Below are 19492 nucleotides of genomic sequence, written 5' to 3'. Positions count from 1 at the left end.
TTACGCTCTCAGCGAGAACACGTGGTCAGCCAAGATTTTGGATGCACGTGACGTTAACGTCGAGTGCTACTGACGAGCAAACATATCCCATTTCCGCCCATTGATCTCGATGAAATTGGTATCAATTGGCTGAGAATAACCTGGTGGAAATTAGATTTTACGGAATATTTTTCTTTAAAAACGTCTATTGCTCAATTTCGAAATTTAGGCTGACTTTCGTTTCTCCTGAATTTCCATCTGAGAATCACGGTATTCGTATCACGTTGCAGAACTCTCTGTCGATGTTTTCAGAATCCATCGCAATACATTTTCCTGCGCAGCTTTCACCACTTGCAAAAAGAAGCGAAACAACATGGCTGTGACGTGGAAGTAGCGATCGAGCTTTACTCCGCTAGTTGACGATACTTTCCAACGAATCTACGATATCAATTAATTAAGTTGGTATTGACGTGGACGTAACATAGGGGCATTGTTGGAGACGCGCGGTAAAACGTGACGCGACAGCGATCAGGGCTGCGAGATGTGTGCGCACAGGGTCAGGTTCGACGCCGATGTCACGAGACCTGCTCGTGCCGCTAATAATCGGTTTATCTACAACGAAACGATGACGAGGTTACAGGCTTATTAAGGTTAATTTGGTCGGGCCGCGCGGTGTCACGAACAGACCGGCCTCACGTATATTCTATTAAGAGGATATTCCCATTTCCAAGCGTCGTTTCTACAGGACTTCGAACTTCAAAAATGCTAACACAAATATACACCGAGGGACTGGGAATTTGTCATACGTGTATGGCAGTATTACGCGTATAGGTGTGCCGTGTACTGTACATTATGAATAACTGCCGCGACTCCCAAGAGCCACTGCGAGGGTAGAAAATTTCCTCTAAATTTCACTCGACGAATCCTGATATCCTGAAAATTTATCAAGACGAAACTTCATCGACAGAACTGTTTTCGAAAGAAACTCTCTCTCTCTCTCTCTTGGTAGATGTCTCATTAATTATGTAATCATGCTTCGTTAGCCCGCTGGCTGCTTTCGTTTCGTCGGGACAAACACACGCCCAGTACCTCCCTTTGTCCGCCTGTTTGTTTGCAGCGCGTGCATCGCGCTCGCCTCCACTCGATTATCGATCACTGCAGCTCGATTTAAAACGGTTAAATAGTCGAATATAACCGGCGCGATTATCACGCGCTACGCGTACTCGATTTAGGGATTTTCAATGCGCCAGGCACATGAAAGCCGATCTGGCTACATGTGAATCAACCCACGGGGAAATAGGAACCGGCGTTCAAGCCGGGACAGGCATACGATTTGAAAAGGAAACGAAGGGGGACCATACAGCGTTTGTCGCGATAAATACCTGCGTGTTTTACTCTCTGTCGTTGGACGCAATCAGACAGAAAATAGTCGTACCGACGGATCACTGAATACAGAATACGCGTATCGAGTATGGTATATATTAATACATATTGGATCAGTGTCAAACGTCGAATATTATTACAGGAATACTAAATATTGAACGAGTATTCGAGTATCAAGTATGGGCTAGCGAATACCGGTATTTCAGTTCCAAGTACTGTGCACACTAAACACCAATACTCAAACAACAAATACCAGCACTCCAATACCGAATAATGGGTATTGGGAGTACCGGTAATAGCCGGTAAAATTCGAAATAGCCAGATTACTGCAGACCAATAATCAAGTATCAAATATCGGATAACAAGTACTTATTCTCAAATACTAAATACTGGTATTTGGATTTCAAACACCCCTGCCGAATACCAACATCCAAATATCAATACTTAGTAAGCGAATACCGGTACTTGAACATCGAGTACCAAATGCTCGCAACAACGAGTACGTAATCTCGAACTAACGTCGAAATAAATACCATGTAGCAAATGTTCTCAAGTACGGAACATCGGTACTCGAAATAACAAAAGTCTCGAGTACCAATAATCAAGCATGGAATACTAATCAGTAAGTAGCGGAAATACTCAAAGTAGCCAGTATTTAAGCAACAAGTGAGCAAAAAGGTGGTCGATGGACGATAATTAAATGGTTGCGCGAGTCTTGAATTTGGCAGAGCCGACGTGTTAGCGTGAACAATCGGCTTCGCGCGCACAACGACGAGGTTAATCGTTAAGCGGCGCTGCGTTGTAATTCGTGTCATCGGACTCAGCCGGAACAAAGCGTCGGCTGTTAACGCGGCTCAACGAAACGTCGCTTCGTCCAACTGCGAATTAATCGCCAGCACACAAAGAGCCATTCCACCGGATTGAAGGTGATCCAAGCGCGTCACTTGCACGCCGGCTAGCCAGTAGTTTCTCGCGATTAACAACGGTAGAACAATGCCTGGGCGAGGAAAAACCCCGACCCTAAATTCATTTCCGGGCCGTGTTGCTATCGTATAACCAACGGGGCACATTGTGCTCGAACGCCGATCGACGACGAAGAAAATTTGAACCTGCGATCGAAGAAGAGGGAAGGAGAGTAGGACGGAATTAATTAAAAGCGAATATCGCGAGGGCTCTCGCTGGCTTTGTCGCGTTCGAAGAGGAATCAACCGACGACAAAGCGGAACCAGACAAACGGGAAGAAGCGTCGTTGCGGATGAATCGCGTGCACAAAGGCCGACCCGACGATATCCATTACCGCGACAGACCGGACCTCTGTGTTCACCTCGAGGCTTTCCAGGCGATATCGAAACCTTCCTTCCGTGCATGTGAACTGTGTAACCCTCTTCCATCGTTTCAGTACCGTCACAGTCCAGAATATTTTTCACCTGCCTATCGCAATGTTCTTGCGTTGTTATTTCACGTTCGAATCAAAGACAAGAGGTTACCGTATAACATTCTTGCTTTAACAGGTTAGGAAATTAACAGGAGAGGAAGAAATTCTTGTAAAATCTAATATATATGATCATTTTTTTAATTTTTCATTTTCATTTTTTTTTTTTTTAGAGAACGTGCATGTGGAGGTTTATCGATTTGTTCAGGTTCGAGAGTAAGTCGAAGCTGTCACTTACTTGGAGCTAGACTCAACGACAGGGCCCAGGCTTTTATTTCAGCCTCCATTAAACCGACTACATCGTTCTGACCCGTAGTTTACATATAACTTCGCGTTGGAGAGATGGCGGTGGTCGCGTTTGCTTTGAATTCCAGTTCTTTTTCTCCTTTTTTTTTTTTTTTTTTTGCTCCTCCGCGTCCGAAACTACGAATCGAAATACGGTGGGATGAACGAGGCTGGCTCTTGGTCCTGCGATTCGATTTGTTCTCCCTCCGATACGACCAACGATTAACGCGATCGGACAAGCTACGTACGATATCGATTTCGTTAATGTAACTTACACCTAACCTATCCAACTTTCCCAAGCTGCAATTCTCCTCAGCAGCTGCTTTGGTTAACCTAACCTGAACCTAACCCAGTAAACTTTCCTTCAGCGATACTGTAGCAAAGTAAATAAAAATATTCCCGGATGAAAACAGGAGATAGCTTCGAGGACTCGTTAATTGAACGTCCTAACCTAACTTTTAAACTGGCTTCGCATTTCTAACGGTATATCTCGTTCCCAGAGGCCAATGTAACATTAATCCCCCGCTCTCCGGGGCTCCAGCGATCGTCGAGTACCGACAGACTGTCGGTGCATCCGTTCCACGACTTTTACGATCTTCTCTGGCAAGAAAGTAGATACTTAGATTTTCGCCAGCAGATAAAGCACTTTTCTCCTTCGAGCTGCTTATCTTCTTAATAAATGAATTATCGTATATACATTCTGCAAATTCTTGGAATTCAGTTCGCTTCGAAATTTTCGATATGATTGAGGTTAGGATACCGAGGGCCAATCTGTTATCGTTAATTTGTCACATATCTACGATACCAGTTAACAGTTTCAACTGTTTATTCGCTAGTTCGTACTAGGTGGCAATTTTGCTACAACAAATACAACGTTCTGATTGATCGATCGATCGTTTCATAATCGGTAATCACGCGTCGTATGCGATCAATGGGCGTCCTAATTGTGAACGGTAACGCAGTTATAGGCCGAGTTAGGATCGAAGCTGGAAAAGCTCGCGAAGAACGAAATAAATTCCCTGTCCCTGGAATTCGTTTTATCGACTTCCGGCTTCGATGATACGCGAGGACGACGGGGGGGAGCAGCACGATGGAAAAGTCAATTACTACCTCGCGAAGGGACAAATCTTTCGAGAGAAATGGAATTTGTCTGCGTTATGGATCACGATATCTCTCTTTGTGTTCGTCGTTGAGTTCGATCAACGATATAGCGAGTTCGTGAAGTTAGCCAACAGTCAAAGTAAACATATTTCGCCTGTCAGAAGTAGGGAATTGATAGAAATGCGACGAGTCAATGGAAAGATGAAACCTCTGTCAGGTCCGTACGAAGAACTGTTTTAAAAAATACAGAGTTTGAATTTATATAGTGAATCACTTTGTCTATCGCAACGAGAATCATATGGATGTTTTAATTTGAAAAAATTAGTCACAGTTTAATCAAAAGGTACAAGGAAGAAAAGATGAGGTTAGGGGAAAGTATTATGGATCGTCAGCGAGCCACGTGACAATATGGCAGCACGTGAAGCAGAGACGATAAAAAGACATTGTCTCGACCAGGGAGAGGGAAAATTCAATTTCGTTGCCGCGAGCAGCGTAAACTGGCGGTCAAGCGTATTTCATCTCATTATCACAGCAATTTACTAAAATTCATTACGGATTATCGTGCGAGCCGCGTGATTCCATTACCGGGCGGGGATAATTAAAGGCGCACCCTTATCGACGAATCACGCCGAGCCAAGTCATCCGGGAATATTCCTAATAATACAACATATCACTTCTTTCTTTCTCCAATCTTTATCTTCAGATTTTCGAGTCTAGTATCGCAAGCTCACCAATGTGGCTTTCTTAGAAAATCCTGGAGTTCATTATCGAACAGGATTTTAGAACATTTTTAGTAAATAGATCTCGAAGAAGATTTCAGAATAGGTTAGAAACTACGAAACTTTGTTGCCAAGTTTAGAAGAAATGAAACATAACCTCAATCTTAATAAATATTGAACTAATGCAAAGACATATAGTAAAGAAAGAACTATGAAACCCCTAAAACACTACGCCATACTTTCATAGAACTCAAAATTACGCTAACAAGAAGAAACTTCATCGATAAGTTTATAGATATCAAACATAACCTCAATCTAGGCTAAATATTGCGGTCATCCAGGGGCAAATACGATTCAAAGAGACTGCCAAGTTCCCAGAAATTTAAACGATATATTCGCAAAAGCTAAAACCACGATAACAAAATGGAACTTCATCGCTAAGATTGGAAGAATCGAACATAACCTTGATCTAGATAAATATTATAAAATTGGATGCAGTTTTCCAAGATGAAATATATTCGAGAAATGGCTTCCGAGTCTCTGTAAATTCGAGCCATAGAAAATACTGGAAACATACGCAGCGAACGACCGAAGGAAGAGGAGGAAGAGGGTGATATCAAGCTAGGTGGAATTTCAACGACGAGCGCGAGAGGCGGCCAGGAACTATGCGGAAGAGAAATTCCACAAGGGTGGCGGAGGAAGCAGAAATATGCTGAGGCCGTGGCGACAGGAGAAAATGGCTGGTCGTCTTCGACGTGACTCTTATTGGAAAATTCATGGTGCACGCACACACGCGCAGTCGGATAGCACTGCGATACGGGGAGTTGGGGGATCAGTTCCTAGTTCCGTTTAATAGCCCGACTTTGGCCTGGCTCAACACCGTCAACTCGAATCGTGAAAATTACGCATTCCGAATTTTCCTCAACTTTCACATTGCTGAGGAAGAGCTTAGACCTGACTTACGCTTAGATCATCTTTAAGAAACGTGGAAAACATTATCTAAATATTACAGGAGAATGGAGATGTAAATTCTTGAACAAATAAAAGTTTCAATCGTTAACTTGAAGATTAGGTTTAACAGAAACGACGTTAAGTTGTTAGGTTAGGTTCAGATCGAATGACAATTCTGATCAAATCGATGTTCACTTGGGTCAAGTTTGCGCCAAGTTAATATTGAGTTGGGTTAGGTTTGTGTTAAATTACGGTTAAGTCAGGTAAATCTGGGCCAGGTTATGAACATAGACGTGACATGAAGTGTAGGTTAGGTCAATATTATGGTTGGAATAGATTTACCAGGTATGCTGTTACACTGGTATCGAGATTAGTCTTCGATCAGATTAAGTTAATACATAATCTGTATTCGATACATCGAGCTGCGAGTTTAACACACAGGAAAGCATGTGGGCACATTCATTTCATGCAATTTGCACCTGTTAGAATCGATGATAGGGCTCGGTGAACCGTGGGTTATACGAACACAAGTTCAATTTTGAATTAGGCGTTTACCTAACCTATATTTTGATCGGAAGACTCACCGAAAGATTTATTTTGAAGTTAAACGACCCAACGAATGATTGGGTCTGGACCAGATCAGATTTTTGCCTAATCAGCACTCGACAATTCCAACAGCCAACTCCATGATGGAATAAATTTAATTTGCGTCAAGTTGTTGCCTAACATATCTGCAGACCCAACTTTAGGTTAGGACACGATCCCAATTCATAGATAGATGAATATAGGTTAGGTTGAGCCGATGCCTAAATTCCACCCGGTAGATCGAGCGGCAGACTCGATAAAGGGAAAAATGGACGAGCAGAGGTACGGTTTCGCAATCGGTGCCAAGGTGGCTGCTTTTTCACGCGATGAACTTCTGACGTGGAATAGTAAAACGAAGCCAGGCAACCGGGAGAAAGAAAGGACGCGAGAAAAGGAAGAAACGCAAGGGTGAGAAGGGTGCAGACACGACGCAGGCCAGAGGGGAAAGGGAGGGGGGAAGAGAAAAAAGTGTTCGCAGAAGTGGTCCTCGATGAATCAAAGCCTCCCTCGGTCTTTTCAGCACGGTCTGTACTTATCGCGCGTTTTATACGGGCTACGACTGAAAAACCGTTCCTGGACCGCGTCCCAGCCTTTCTTCTCCTTTCACCCTTGCCCTTCGTGCCCTCCCTCTATTATTAATTGCTTTGTTCAATCGTTGTTCCGACAGTCTTTGAGAAGCTTGGAATATGCCAGCAAAGAGAAGTGGGAAAATTCTATTCGATGCCTGAGCCAAATTGAAATTGAGTTAGGTTAGGTCTAGGTTAGGTTAGGATTCAATCACGATCATCACGTTCAATTTCTGTTCGGTTTGGTTAGAGTTGCAGTAAATTAGTGTTGAACTGACAACGGATAGAATTAAGTGAGATAAACCTGGGTTAGAGGGAGGAAAAAAGTCAATCGCAGGTGTGACGAGGTTAGGTTGGATTTTAATTAGATTCGAATCAAACCGACTGTCGTTTCAATTACATTTAGATGAAATTATCGTCGAAATGGGTCACATCTGGGTGGAACCTAGGTTAATTTCTTCAATTCGAGGATTTATGCGCCATTAAAAACGCAAATCCCTGCGTGCTACTGTTCAATCCCTTTCTATCAGAATCTATGATATCGATATGGCCATTCATAGTAATCTATGACCCTCATATTATCTGATAATGTATGCGATACTGATTCCATTTGTGATTACACCTTGTTAAATGCAGGCTGCATATTCTACAGATTACGCATTAGAAAATTATCAAATATATTACGCCAATTATAATTTCAACAATTAGCTTCGTGTCCCAAAATCCCAAACTAATAAAGGGAGGCACAACTGAACATTTAGGCCACAGAAATCTCGCGTTATGGACGATATTGGACACCGTAAAACCTTGTCAAAAACGTGCAAGGATTAAGAATCGAGTGAACCATTAGACCCCATAGTTCCTGTTTACACCATAGAATACAAACGTAATAGGTGGAAAGCAAACTTCTTTTTAGCCAGTAGCTTCGGTAGAACAAAATCGTTCGAAGCAAAGATCAGCCTGCGGATCAAATGAAGGATGACGTCAGTAGACGTTTGCCTTCGAAACAGCGAGACGCCGCGGAGAACGGAAGTGGTGAATCGATGCTCGAGCAGACACAGTGGAAGGAGTAGGGAGACAGGCTGACGCAAAGAAGAACTCGACAAATAATCAGGCAACGGAGCGAAAGGGACGAGGTGGTTCTCGGATTGCCCGGGATCTGGAATATCCGCTAATTTATTTGGGGTCTCAGTCGTTGGTTGGCGGATCGTATCGCGTTTCACTTTCGCCACGAAGGCTTCTGGAATAACGTTCGACAAATGCTCGCCGCTGAAATAAATCTACCACCCCCTTTCCCCTTTCCGCCCTTTATGTCTCGCACGCTGAAACCTCCATCGCGTGTAAATATTCCGGGCATCGATCACGCGTTTCGTTCGAATGCAGATTATCCCCCCTTCGATGGGAAGAATTCGACGATAATGGCTTTGCGTTTGGCGGAAGGAAACTTTGCCCATCACTTTTGCACTTGGAATTTCGAATTTGTTTCAACTTTGGCGCTGCCGGGTGTTAAGTGGTTGGAATACGATACGCAACGACGAATCTGGCATTCTGGAAAGTTGGTGGCAAACTTCAGGCTCGCGCATACAGCACTCGTGGAAAGAAGGCAAAAAGCGAGTAGTTAGAAGACGTTTTTAACAACGAGCCTGTAAAAAGCTCGTAAGAAGCGCGTGACCCGTTTACATCGAACCAGTGTAACGCGTTGGACGTGTGCCATATATCAAAGACCAAAAGATTCTGAAATACCGAAAGACGACGTTCAACGCTGTGGAGGATAGAAATCGGTTGGTGTTTTCAACCCAGAAGAAAGAGTTTCGTAAGAAGTTGACGAGAACTCCAACACAAGCTGTCCAAGTTTGCCAGCAACTTTCTGCGTCCCGCTATTGTAGCACTATGATTCTGTCGAAGATACACCGTAGGCTGATGGATTGTCGGATTTCTGTAATTTAATTTGTCAGGTTCGTTTCGATCCTCTGCCATTTGTGCACGAAATATCCCACGTCCCAATGAATTAGATTAGAATTAGATTAAACGCAACAGGCAAATTCTACTCTACCGAGCTTCTGACAAGGATCGCAGAGACTACGTTTCAATTCCTTGCGTCTATGGACGACTCTACGATACAGCAAAAGCGTTAGGGCGACGTGGCGAGTGTTTGGGAATTTTTCATAAAAGAAAATCCCAGCCAAATGATATCGTTTCGAGGGAAAATGCGGACTTACGAAAATTTAATAACTCGGCAAGTCAGTTTCCGATGGAACAGACGAGAATAGCAAAGAGGCACTGGCGTGTCCCGAGAAAAACTATTCGTGGCAAAATTACGAATTCTTTTTTCGCGCGTTCTTTCCTCCGTCTGTAGGAGACGTAATTTTCGACACGCCAACAGCGTCGGTTGATCGTCAAAGGTGACTATTCACGCGGACCTGGATGAATTTGGCAAATTTAAGGGCGCAGAGATAGAATTACATTCTGAGCGTGATAAAGCTCGACGACTGGGCTCTTTTCCAGCAGTTTCCACGACAAAAGCCGACTAGGGGACAAGTTGCGAGCTACACAATCTCCGGCATTCTCGTCGCTTGGCTGAGCAATAAGGCTGGCCCCGGTATCTTCGGACAACGCGGTCCAACTTTTTACGAGCGGAACAAGTCTCCTCCGTCCCCTGATTCGTTTGATCCACACACTCCACGGTTCCATTTCTCTGTTGTAACTTCGTTGTTCTAACCAAAGCTATTATTACCTTTCTTCTTCCCTTTTCCACGTCTATGTCTTCTTCTATCGAGTATTTATTTTCTTTAAGCAATTAAAACCGTATCTTCAACGATCGAAAATACCAAAGATCTTTCGCTGATAATTTTCTTTTTAACATAGGATTTGCAAAAACACCTTGCGAAAATAATAGCTGGAGAATAATGCTGGTTGTTATTTCAGCAAGCTTATCTCCCTTTGCAAACTGCGGATAATTATATCCGATAAGGAAAGCTATAATTTTTGTGAATTTATTGATACGCGAAAACCAGCTGGTTCTCTTAACTGGTCAGCACTCGAACATTTTAGAAACATCGTCAACTTCGTGCCTACCGATGCAAGATTTTTGTCTACGATATTATAGGACTGTTTATTTATCTCATATGATAAATTTATTGACCGATAGATCTATTTACAATGGATTAAACAGGAAACGATGGTTACTTAACGTGAACTAAATACAGTAATGTGCTATAATTAAATAGTTAATAAACAACTCGCAATTAATAGTTTACAACTCATAACAACTCGGTGACTCAACTCTCCACTCCTCGCAACTGGACTTCTCATCACTCGACCACTCGACTCTCAACTCATGACTATTCAACTCAGGACTACTCAACTCACGACTACTCAACTCACGACTACTCAACTCACGACTACTCAACTCACGACTATTCAACCCACGACTACTCAACTCACGACTATTCAACCCACGACTACTTAACTCACGACTACTCAACTCACGACTACTCAATTCGACTCCCACCACTCGAATTCCCGGTAAAACTGTCAGGCCCTTTTCGGCCTAACGGCACTTAGGCCTTCCCGCGATATTGTTCATGGTTCACCCGATATTTCTTAGGTCCTTTGTCCACGATACTACAATATACCGACCCATATTCGTCCTACCATTATGCATACACAGAGCTACCGTATTCTCAACATCTTCCCGAGAGGATCTTCCTTCACCATCGTTATTACGGTTTTATCCGGAAAACCGCTTTTCCCGTTGAACCAGGCAACCACGAGCCTCGAAACGATGGAAATATTTTTACAAATCTATGAATTACTCCCTCCAAGGAAGTTGATACATATTTATATATCTTCCTTTTTCTTCTTTTTATTTCTTTTTTCAAACATCTTATAGTTTCTTAGTTAGTTCACGAGGTTCGTGACAGAGGCTGGAGCAGAGAGCAGCACCTCTAATTAGCCCGATTAATATTCGAGTTTGACCAAAGGAATGCGACCTGTCGCCGCATTGCTCGTCCACGGTTATCCGCGTATTGTAACCCTGCCGGCTCCGTGAAGAGGCTCCGTTGTACGAACATTCCTGCGGAGTTCAATTAGAGGGTTCGGCTCGTTATACGCGGGTCGAGGCGAAAGCCAATATTCTGCTTCCTTGGACCGTCTGAATTAGGACGTCGGTGTCTAATTACACGGCGTATATCGTCGACGAAACCTGGCCACACCTCACACGATGGATTCACTCGTGAGATATTACGTCCACCCTGAACTATTTCCTCCGCGACGATTATTCTCTGGCCATTCGTCCTTTGCATCTCCCTTTTTACTTTTTACACAGAAGCAGAAGATTTCTTTGTTTTTTGTTTTTTTTGCAGCGAAGAACGACAACTTTGAGATTCGTGAGATGTCTGATCAAGTACCGACCGATACTACTTGAAGTTGTATTGGCAACTAAGTGATTGCTGATTTTGTCAATACCAGCTAATGACAAAATCCGCAACCACTTAGTTGCCAAGCCAATAATCGTGTGTGTGTGTTTGGGGAGAGTTTAATCGTGAAATTTTATTTTCTCTGAGCTTCTTATCGAGAAGATACAGGGGTCGGCCAGGAAGTAATACCAGTTTCGAAAGAACGACGATACAAATACATTTTAAAAAGATTTCTTCATTGCAACTTTAGTACTAAGTTGTATTTTTATAGCTTTCGTATATTTCAGTTCACACGACCATCGTCTTACGCAATCCTCCGGATCATCGTTTCTTACGAAGGATTATCGACGAAACGAGTTTTGAAGTTTCGTAAAATACTGCAGCGCATTACAAATATTAGGTTGTCCGAAAAGTTTCTTTCGCTTTATAAGGGAATAATAGACGTGCAATGTTTTTTCTTTTATTTAACATAATTTATTTTAACATAATAATAGAAATATAACGAAATGAGTTATGGAACGAAAGAAACTTTTCGGACAACCTAATAATTCATCCATAACTCTACTATCGTTAACTGCTGTAATTCGGTAACAAATTCCTTTCGCAGGAATTTTTCCAGCCTTCGAAAAGCATAAAGCGTCAGCGGAATTTTAAAATATTTAAACAGAAAATTTGGTATGTCTTCAGTACGTGAATACACGAATGAAGTTAGGCGACCTTCTCTAAGTACATTCCGTCGTCTCACGTGGCTTTCATATCTAAGTGCAGGAAGTACCAGCCTTGTACATGTCAGAATTTGGCATGGAATACGCATCGTCACTGATCTAGCAACAAATATGAAAAGAAACTTGTTTCTACCATTTTATATTTATCGACTGAAACGGTGCAGTTTGTCTGAAACGTCTACGTAGGAAAAAGTTGTGCCAATTAACTGGCAGATCCAGCTGAGAGTCAAAAGTTGGCGGGAAACTTCTACCTTTCAGCTACGATTTTTCCATTTTGCTGAAAAACTCGTCGGTACAAAGGAGTGAAACGATCATGCAAACTGACAGCAGACGCTTACGTTCGTTAATTGTATCGCCAGTGGCGGTCGCGATGAAATTACTGACAGCAAGATTTTCGCTTTGCCAGGTTAAAACAGCTCTAACGGCATTAGCCGTGTTTTCCTCTTGCTTTTATCCGTCAGTGGAGAAACAGCCAGTCACCTGGAGCACGTTTACGCGCAGTGCTCGAAAAATTCCCGAAACTATCAGTCGCCGTTGCAATTGCAAAAGCTTGTGACCCGAATCTATCGGCTTGCGCGAAAGAGATTCCCCAAGGGATCCGTTAATCCCCGTCCGCAGCGTGTAACGAAGAACCTAAACTCGTGAGTCTAAGTAATCCTGACCCGGATAAAGGTAGAATTTTTGTTCGTTGGAATTTTACCTTTCCACGTTTCCAATTATTCTTTTTTCCTTTCCCTCTCTCTCTCTCTCTCTCTCTTTCTTTCTTCTTTTCTTTCTTTCTTCTTGCAGATGACGTTCGTTTAAAAATCGCTCGATCGAGAAGGACGCGACGACGAGGATCTGCTGGGAATCTGACGGTGAAGCAAGAGTCGGAGAGGAATAAGAGAGAAAAAGCTGCGGAAAGTAATCCCGGAAATGCCTTTGCAAATCAGAGTGAGAGCGTGCCTCTTATTTCTGTCAGCTCGAACAACCGTCCGCTTTTTCCTTTCGTTGTCTCTGTTCCTCTCACTGACGTTCTATAACCGGCTCGCTCGAGGAGCAGGAGGAAGCACGAAGGAAGCGGCAGATAAGATGGAAAGAAAAAGAAAGGCGAAGCACAGCGGGTCCTTTGAGAAACGTGCTGCGTTCCCCGCGGTCCTCAACAGCCACGATACCCTTTATGCGAGCGTATATAAAATACATAAGGGTCCTCGAAGCTGAAGCTGCGCGAACAGAGAAGGTTTACCCCGCAATTGAAGCAGTTCGAGGCATCGCGGCCGGCAACTTTTTGTCCTCGTGGTAGCTGGAAAATAAGATTCCCACAGATTCTTCGACGATCACAACTGCGACACAGGATCTCTGTCATCGAGATTTTAACGAGTTTCGGACGATGTACGGTTAGTGTCGGTTGGAAATCTGAAAGTTGTCGCCCTGTTTCTGAGTCCTCTGTTTCTTAATCTTCGGGCTCAGAGCCATCCAGATGTGGTTACTTGGCCGACCCATCGGTTGACGCGTTGCGGACTGTCTAATTGTCCTGTTCGTACGTGCACCGATGTCTTTGTCGTGATTTGGTTGCTGCTTTATCACGATCTTTACGGTGCTGTAAATATCACGGACCGAAAGTGTCAGTTTCGACAACGTCACATGAATCTAAAAGAGTCACGTAACCGCGAACAAGTTTAGGCTACATTTCTGTTGAGTTTTGATTATACAAATATATATATATATATAATAGGTTTGATTAAGTTTGATTAAGTTTGATTAGGTTTAGATTACGTTTGGTCAGGTTTGATTAGGTTTGGATTACGTTTGATCAGGTTTGATTAGGTTTGGATTACGTTTGGTCAGGTTTGATTAAGTTTAATCAGCTTTCAATCGCATCTGATTACATTTGGTTAGGTTTGATTAGGTTTCAGTTAGCTTTGGATTGTTAACCAACGGTTCGACTCGATCTACTGACCGACGAAGAAAGAGGAGAAGAGGAAGATGAAGAAGAAGAGGAAGAAGTTAGCGATCTTTCTTGAGACAGACAGAGCAGAGTCCTCGTGGAGACGCAATCCTCGGAGCGGAACGATTTCATCGAGCGTGAAGAATAAGTAAACCCGTGCGCGATTGGCGGCCCTTAAGCTCTCTTCTTCTCTGCGGGCCGCATAAAAGGCAGTCGACCGTTTCTGCCTGTAATCCCCGTGGGCAAAGGACCTCGTTATCGGATTTGCTGGCGATGTAATCGACCGCCACGACCCGCAAAAATCTGATTCATAGCGACGAGACGCGGTCGTGTCGCCGCATAATTGCCTTTAGACGAAGGATCAACATATTTCTTCTATCGAATCTCGGTTAAATCCGCGATGGGATCCCTTCGTCAGTGATGCGAGAGATCATTAAACGACAGAGATTTCGTTTCGGTTAAAGTCGAGTGGAAGTTTCATGGATTTGCTCCTGCAGATAAACTAATTACTCTCAGCGGAACTGAAATTGTAAGACAATAAGAGGTAGAACTTCGTGAACTCCGGACCTCGAGATGCAAAAATCATCGACGAATTTCTTTCGATTTAACATCGAATGAATTTTGGATTTTTATTCTTTCATAATTAAACGCATTAACTTACGCGGTTAATTAAAATTAAATCGATAAATTACTATAGACGTTACGTGGCAGCCGGTATCAGTTTCAGTTTTTTTGATCAGATTAGCTCTCGGTTAGGAGATCTAGTTAAGTCCAGGTCTAACGCCTCGTTAGGTCTATATTAAGCCTACTTAGATGCAGATTAGGCCTGGTTAGGCTTTGATGTAGATCGAGCCTGATTATGTCTATATTAAGCCTGATTAAGCTCAGATTATGCCGATGTCAGTTTACGTTGGTTTACGTAGCATCGAGTCTGCTGAAGTTTCAAATGAATTCGGTTAAGTTCAGATTACATGGCTGATTAAATTTACATCACGTGCCTGTGCGAATTAATATTAAACCCGATTAACTCTATACTCCGACCAATTAAGCGTAGATCAGGCCAAGTTGATTTTATATCGAACCATATCCAGCGTAGATTTCACGTAGTCGCATGTACATTGCGCAGGATTAAGCTTACATCATGCCGTTTAAGTTCACATTAGACCTGGTTAAGTCCAGATTGAACCCGGTTAAGCCCGGATTAAGCTTGGTTAAGTGCGAATTATCCTGGTTATCCTCGCTGAGAGTCTGCAGATCCGTATCCACGGCTGGAAAGCAGGTCATCGATCTCGAGCGAGAACTCGTCGTCGAATAACGAAACAAGAGAAGCCGAGAGGAAAGACGAGGAGGACGGCTAGTCGATCTGAGGAAATTCGATCCTCGCAGCGATAACGGACAGGGTATTATTTATATTTCAGAGGGAACCGGTCACGCGCACCGCTTCAATTTCATCAGCATAAGGAGCCGGATGGACAGTGGGTTTCTCCCATTGGAAATTCCCAGGCGAAGCTGTGTCACGAACATTTCGCACGGGGTACAAACGTACGTCCCTGTCGAGAGTCGGCCCAACGATCGGATTAGAAATTCGATTGGGATTCGAATCGCGGGAAAATCGAATCCGCAATCGTGAGATGCTGGCAGCGTGTCGTTGCCATCGATGCAGTCGATGCGCTGTGTCGAGAGCCAGGCCGTTTCAAAGCGTCACGTCTTTGAGAGGATACCCGCACTGCTACGTGTCTATCTTTACGTAGACGAGCATACCGTGTTCCTCTTTGTGGCTCGATGCAGGGATACGGAATTATGGCTGGAAATTCGACGAGTTTACGGAACATGCCAAGTGCAGGCTCAAAGGTTCCCGAAATTAATTGCTTCATGGGGTTTATGGGTCAGTCGTTCGTCACAGAGGATCTTGTTATGGTTCAGGCTACTAAGGGCTTGGATGCTACGCTTGCCAATCTTTCAGGCTAAGACCGCACTGTTACAGCCATTTGTCAGTCGCGTTTTAAAACTTGACGTGATCCAGTTTTGGTAAAACTCGAAGCCAACCGAAATCGAAGAATTCGATCGAAGTAGTCAGTTGCCACGGCAAACCAACAACTGCTCAATTTCCAGAAACTAAAGTTACCCTAAAGCTAATCCAAAGTCAGCCCAAATCGAAGAACCCTGGCAGTTGCGAGAAAATGTGAGACAAAGTTGACGTAGACCATAACCTTCTGAGGAGCCTGAGGAGCCTCGCGACCTTGGAAAGTTTCATCAGAAGCCGCGCGATAGAAAAGGGGAATCCAAACGAGAGATTAAAAAGCGGCCTCAGCTTGGAAAATCCAAAAGTAATTGGCCCTGGGTTGTATAAGCTGGACAGGTAGCGAGGATGGCGAGATTTCTGGCCGGTCGGAGGGTGCGAGACACGAATATTCGGCTCAAGTATCACGGAGGGCGGTGCAGCAGAGGTTCAAGGGTGCCTCGAAGAAGACGACCAACGACGGATATGAATTTCTGGAAAGGTTTGCTTAAGCAAATTGCGAGATGTAGTCTGTCGGTGTACGACAGACACAGAGAAGGGTATGAGAACAGGAAGGAGGGGGTTGAAGCCTAAATCGCAAGAGTCTGCATCTTCGTTTCCATCTTCTGTTGGATGACGCGCTACCCTCGGCGACGCGCCACGCTCGGAAAACAAATTTTCCACTGTTGTATAACGTCGTCGCGTCTCGTCCGGCGATTTCGTTCCCGCCATTCTACAGGGTCGATCAAAAGTACGATTCCGCCTGCAAGTCTCAAGACGCGCGTTGTGCTCGCTGCTCAATTGGAAAAAGAGTAAATGGACAACGACGGTAAAAAGATATTTTCGACAATTTAAAATTTGCAATCTACAGCAAAGTTTTATCAAAAACAGAAAACACGCGAAGAGCCTCAAACGCAATTCCGTGCTAGAGCTGCACGTGTTGCTACATTTACTTCCAATTGCAACAGCTTCCATATTGAATCGTAATCGTAAATTCCTAACCTCAAATAAAAACAACCGAATGTCCAGTAAATACTTTCGACGATTGCGTTGTGATCGTAAAACACAAATTGAAATAAAAATGTGAAACTTTCGTCAAATTTCTCGATTTTAGGGAATAAAGTATGGAAACTAGCGGAACTCACGATTAACGCAACTACGCGTGTCGAGTGCTCGTAATCAACACCATTGCGATTGTTGGCCGCTCAATCTCGCGTAAAGTGCACTCTACTTGGAGCGCGCGCGCGCAAGCTGGCGCTCATCGAAATCGTTTCATCCGGTGATTATTATCGAGGAACGAACATATTAATTAAAGCCGCTCGATTTGATCACCGTCCGGCATAAACTTTCTGCGAACGATAATTCAATTTACCGAATGTTCATAGCCGATGCGTTTATATTACGTCCGCTGAATTTGCCGATTATACAGGGCGTTTCAGATTCTACGTTCGGTTCATGCCGTTTTACCACGTACACGTCAAATGTAACAGACAAATTTTTGCTCTTAACCGTACAAATTGATCTTATCTCGCGAATTCTAAAAACATAGTCGTGCGAAGTGTCAACTTTCCAGATACTGTTTCCATTCTATTTTTCAATAGAATAATCTTCTATCAGCTTTATCGAATTCTAAGTTAACAAGTTACACCCTGTGTACTGTGCAACGAACCTTCTAACGTGATTTGTCCAGAGACGAAGTCTCGAAGAGGAATATTTTCTTTTAAATTTCTTTCTTCGCTGATCTTATTCCGTAGATCCTCGAAGATTATGCAGGTACACCCTGTATATATATATGTTGTATATGTTTTTGCACGGTAATCAAAACAATTTGAAAGTCTAAAGCAATTGAACGGTTTAACTCGTTTACCTTCGCGACGAGCATCGTTTCGTCACCGAATTGCCTTTCACAATTGGACGCAATTGTACGTCAACTGAGACTTCCGGTTTCCGATCGCAATTAATTCGAATCATCCGTTTAAACTTGAACTTGCAAATACGAATCGGTGGATTCACAGAATCGATGATTCCATAGAATTCGATTGACTGAAATTCGTAGCCAGGCTCTGAAAAATATGCGATTGATTTTGAAAAAAAAAAAAAGAGTAGAAGGTAAATATTAAGTTGGAAAAATCGTGACGCGCGCCATTGGAATTTTTTTCAAGAATTGATCGACTATCAAAATTCTATCAGCAACGGGATGAATAACCTTATAAATTGTCGGTGGGACGTGCGTGGGTTGCAATCGATGTTCATCGATGATGGAAGAACGGGTGAAAAATAGAATGCAAGCTGTCGTCCCAGTTTAATCTACATACGCAATTATCTGGCCAACTACTTGTTTAGAAAAATATTTTCAATATGAAATGGCAGAAAATTGAAACATCCTGTTACATCGATCGGCAATTGGATTCTAATTATTCCGCAATTGTTAATTGGATCTCATAGTTTACAGCGTTTCGATTATCCCATTTCGAAAACGGGACTATTTGTATTTTAATAGAAGTATCGACCATCGTACGGCATTATCGAAGCATCGGAATAATTACGAACGAGATACAACAAGAGTTGCGTCAGACGTCCTAAGCACTTCTCGATATTTCGATTTATTTAATACTTAAAACTCCATTTGATACCCTAAAGTCGAATATTTGCACATTTAATAGCCCATAGTTGGATATTAGGATAATTGGCACGCTATACTTGGACATTTGATACCCTGCGAGCCCGACGTTTCGATATTCGATACCCTATGTTTGAATACTTCGCTACTTGGATATTTGATACATCAATAGTTACATATTTGAATATTGGAATCCATTTAACGCCTATGATTTTACCTAGCAACCAACGTTTGGATATTCGAATCCACTGGGAACCGATCGCTACCAACAGCAACGTTGGCAATCCAGGCGCAATCTTAAAGCAACAGCTATTTCAAAACCATCCGCCACTGAACCCACAGAGACAAAACAACGCGTGCAAGCTGATGCGCGAGGGAATATACGGCAGAAATTCGAGAATCTCGTGCGTTTTCACTTTCCCCTGGCCAATTTCCCGAGGATATTAAATTATCCGAGACGCCAGCTATTCTCGTTCGAATGCAGAGGCCGGAAGAAGTTGGCGAATTCGCGGAGACTTACGAACTTTCCGGCCAGGGAGTTTAGAAGCTCGAGACAAACTGCTAAATTATTTTCGATTCAATGGCTCGGCAAGAAAAGAAGAAAAGAAGGGGAAGCAGGGAAGAAAAAAGAGGAAAAATTCCTTGTTACAGGGGTCGTCCATTAAATCGGCAAAGTCCGCAGACTCCCCGGAGGGTTACGAAGAAAGGAAAGTTTCACGGCTAATGACGCGGTACTTTTAAAACGACCGGACTTACGCGCTGTCCCTGGATCATTCTAACCACGGGAACATAAATATTCGGC

General features: G+C 43.2%; 1 protein-coding gene across 6 annotated transcripts in view; it reads right to left on the bottom strand.

Annotated features, from left to right (window-relative positions):
• The window catches only part of LOC117242330 (alpha-mannosidase 2), a 152822-nt gene that overhangs the window by 51302 nt on the left and 82028 nt on the right, over positions 1-19492 (bottom strand). The gene's annotated exons all lie outside the window — the stretch shown is intronic.

The sequence above is a fragment of the Bombus vosnesenskii genome, unplaced genomic scaffold (assembly GCF_011952255.1).
Source record: "Bombus vosnesenskii isolate JDL3184/JDL3185 unplaced genomic scaffold, Bvos_JDL3184-5_v1.1 scf7180000016274, whole genome shotgun sequence".
Taxonomy (NCBI): domain Eukaryota; kingdom Metazoa; phylum Arthropoda; class Insecta; order Hymenoptera; family Apidae; genus Bombus; species Bombus vosnesenskii.
Note: the sequence above shows the minus strand (reverse complement) of the source record. Positions and strands in the feature narration are given on the sequence as shown.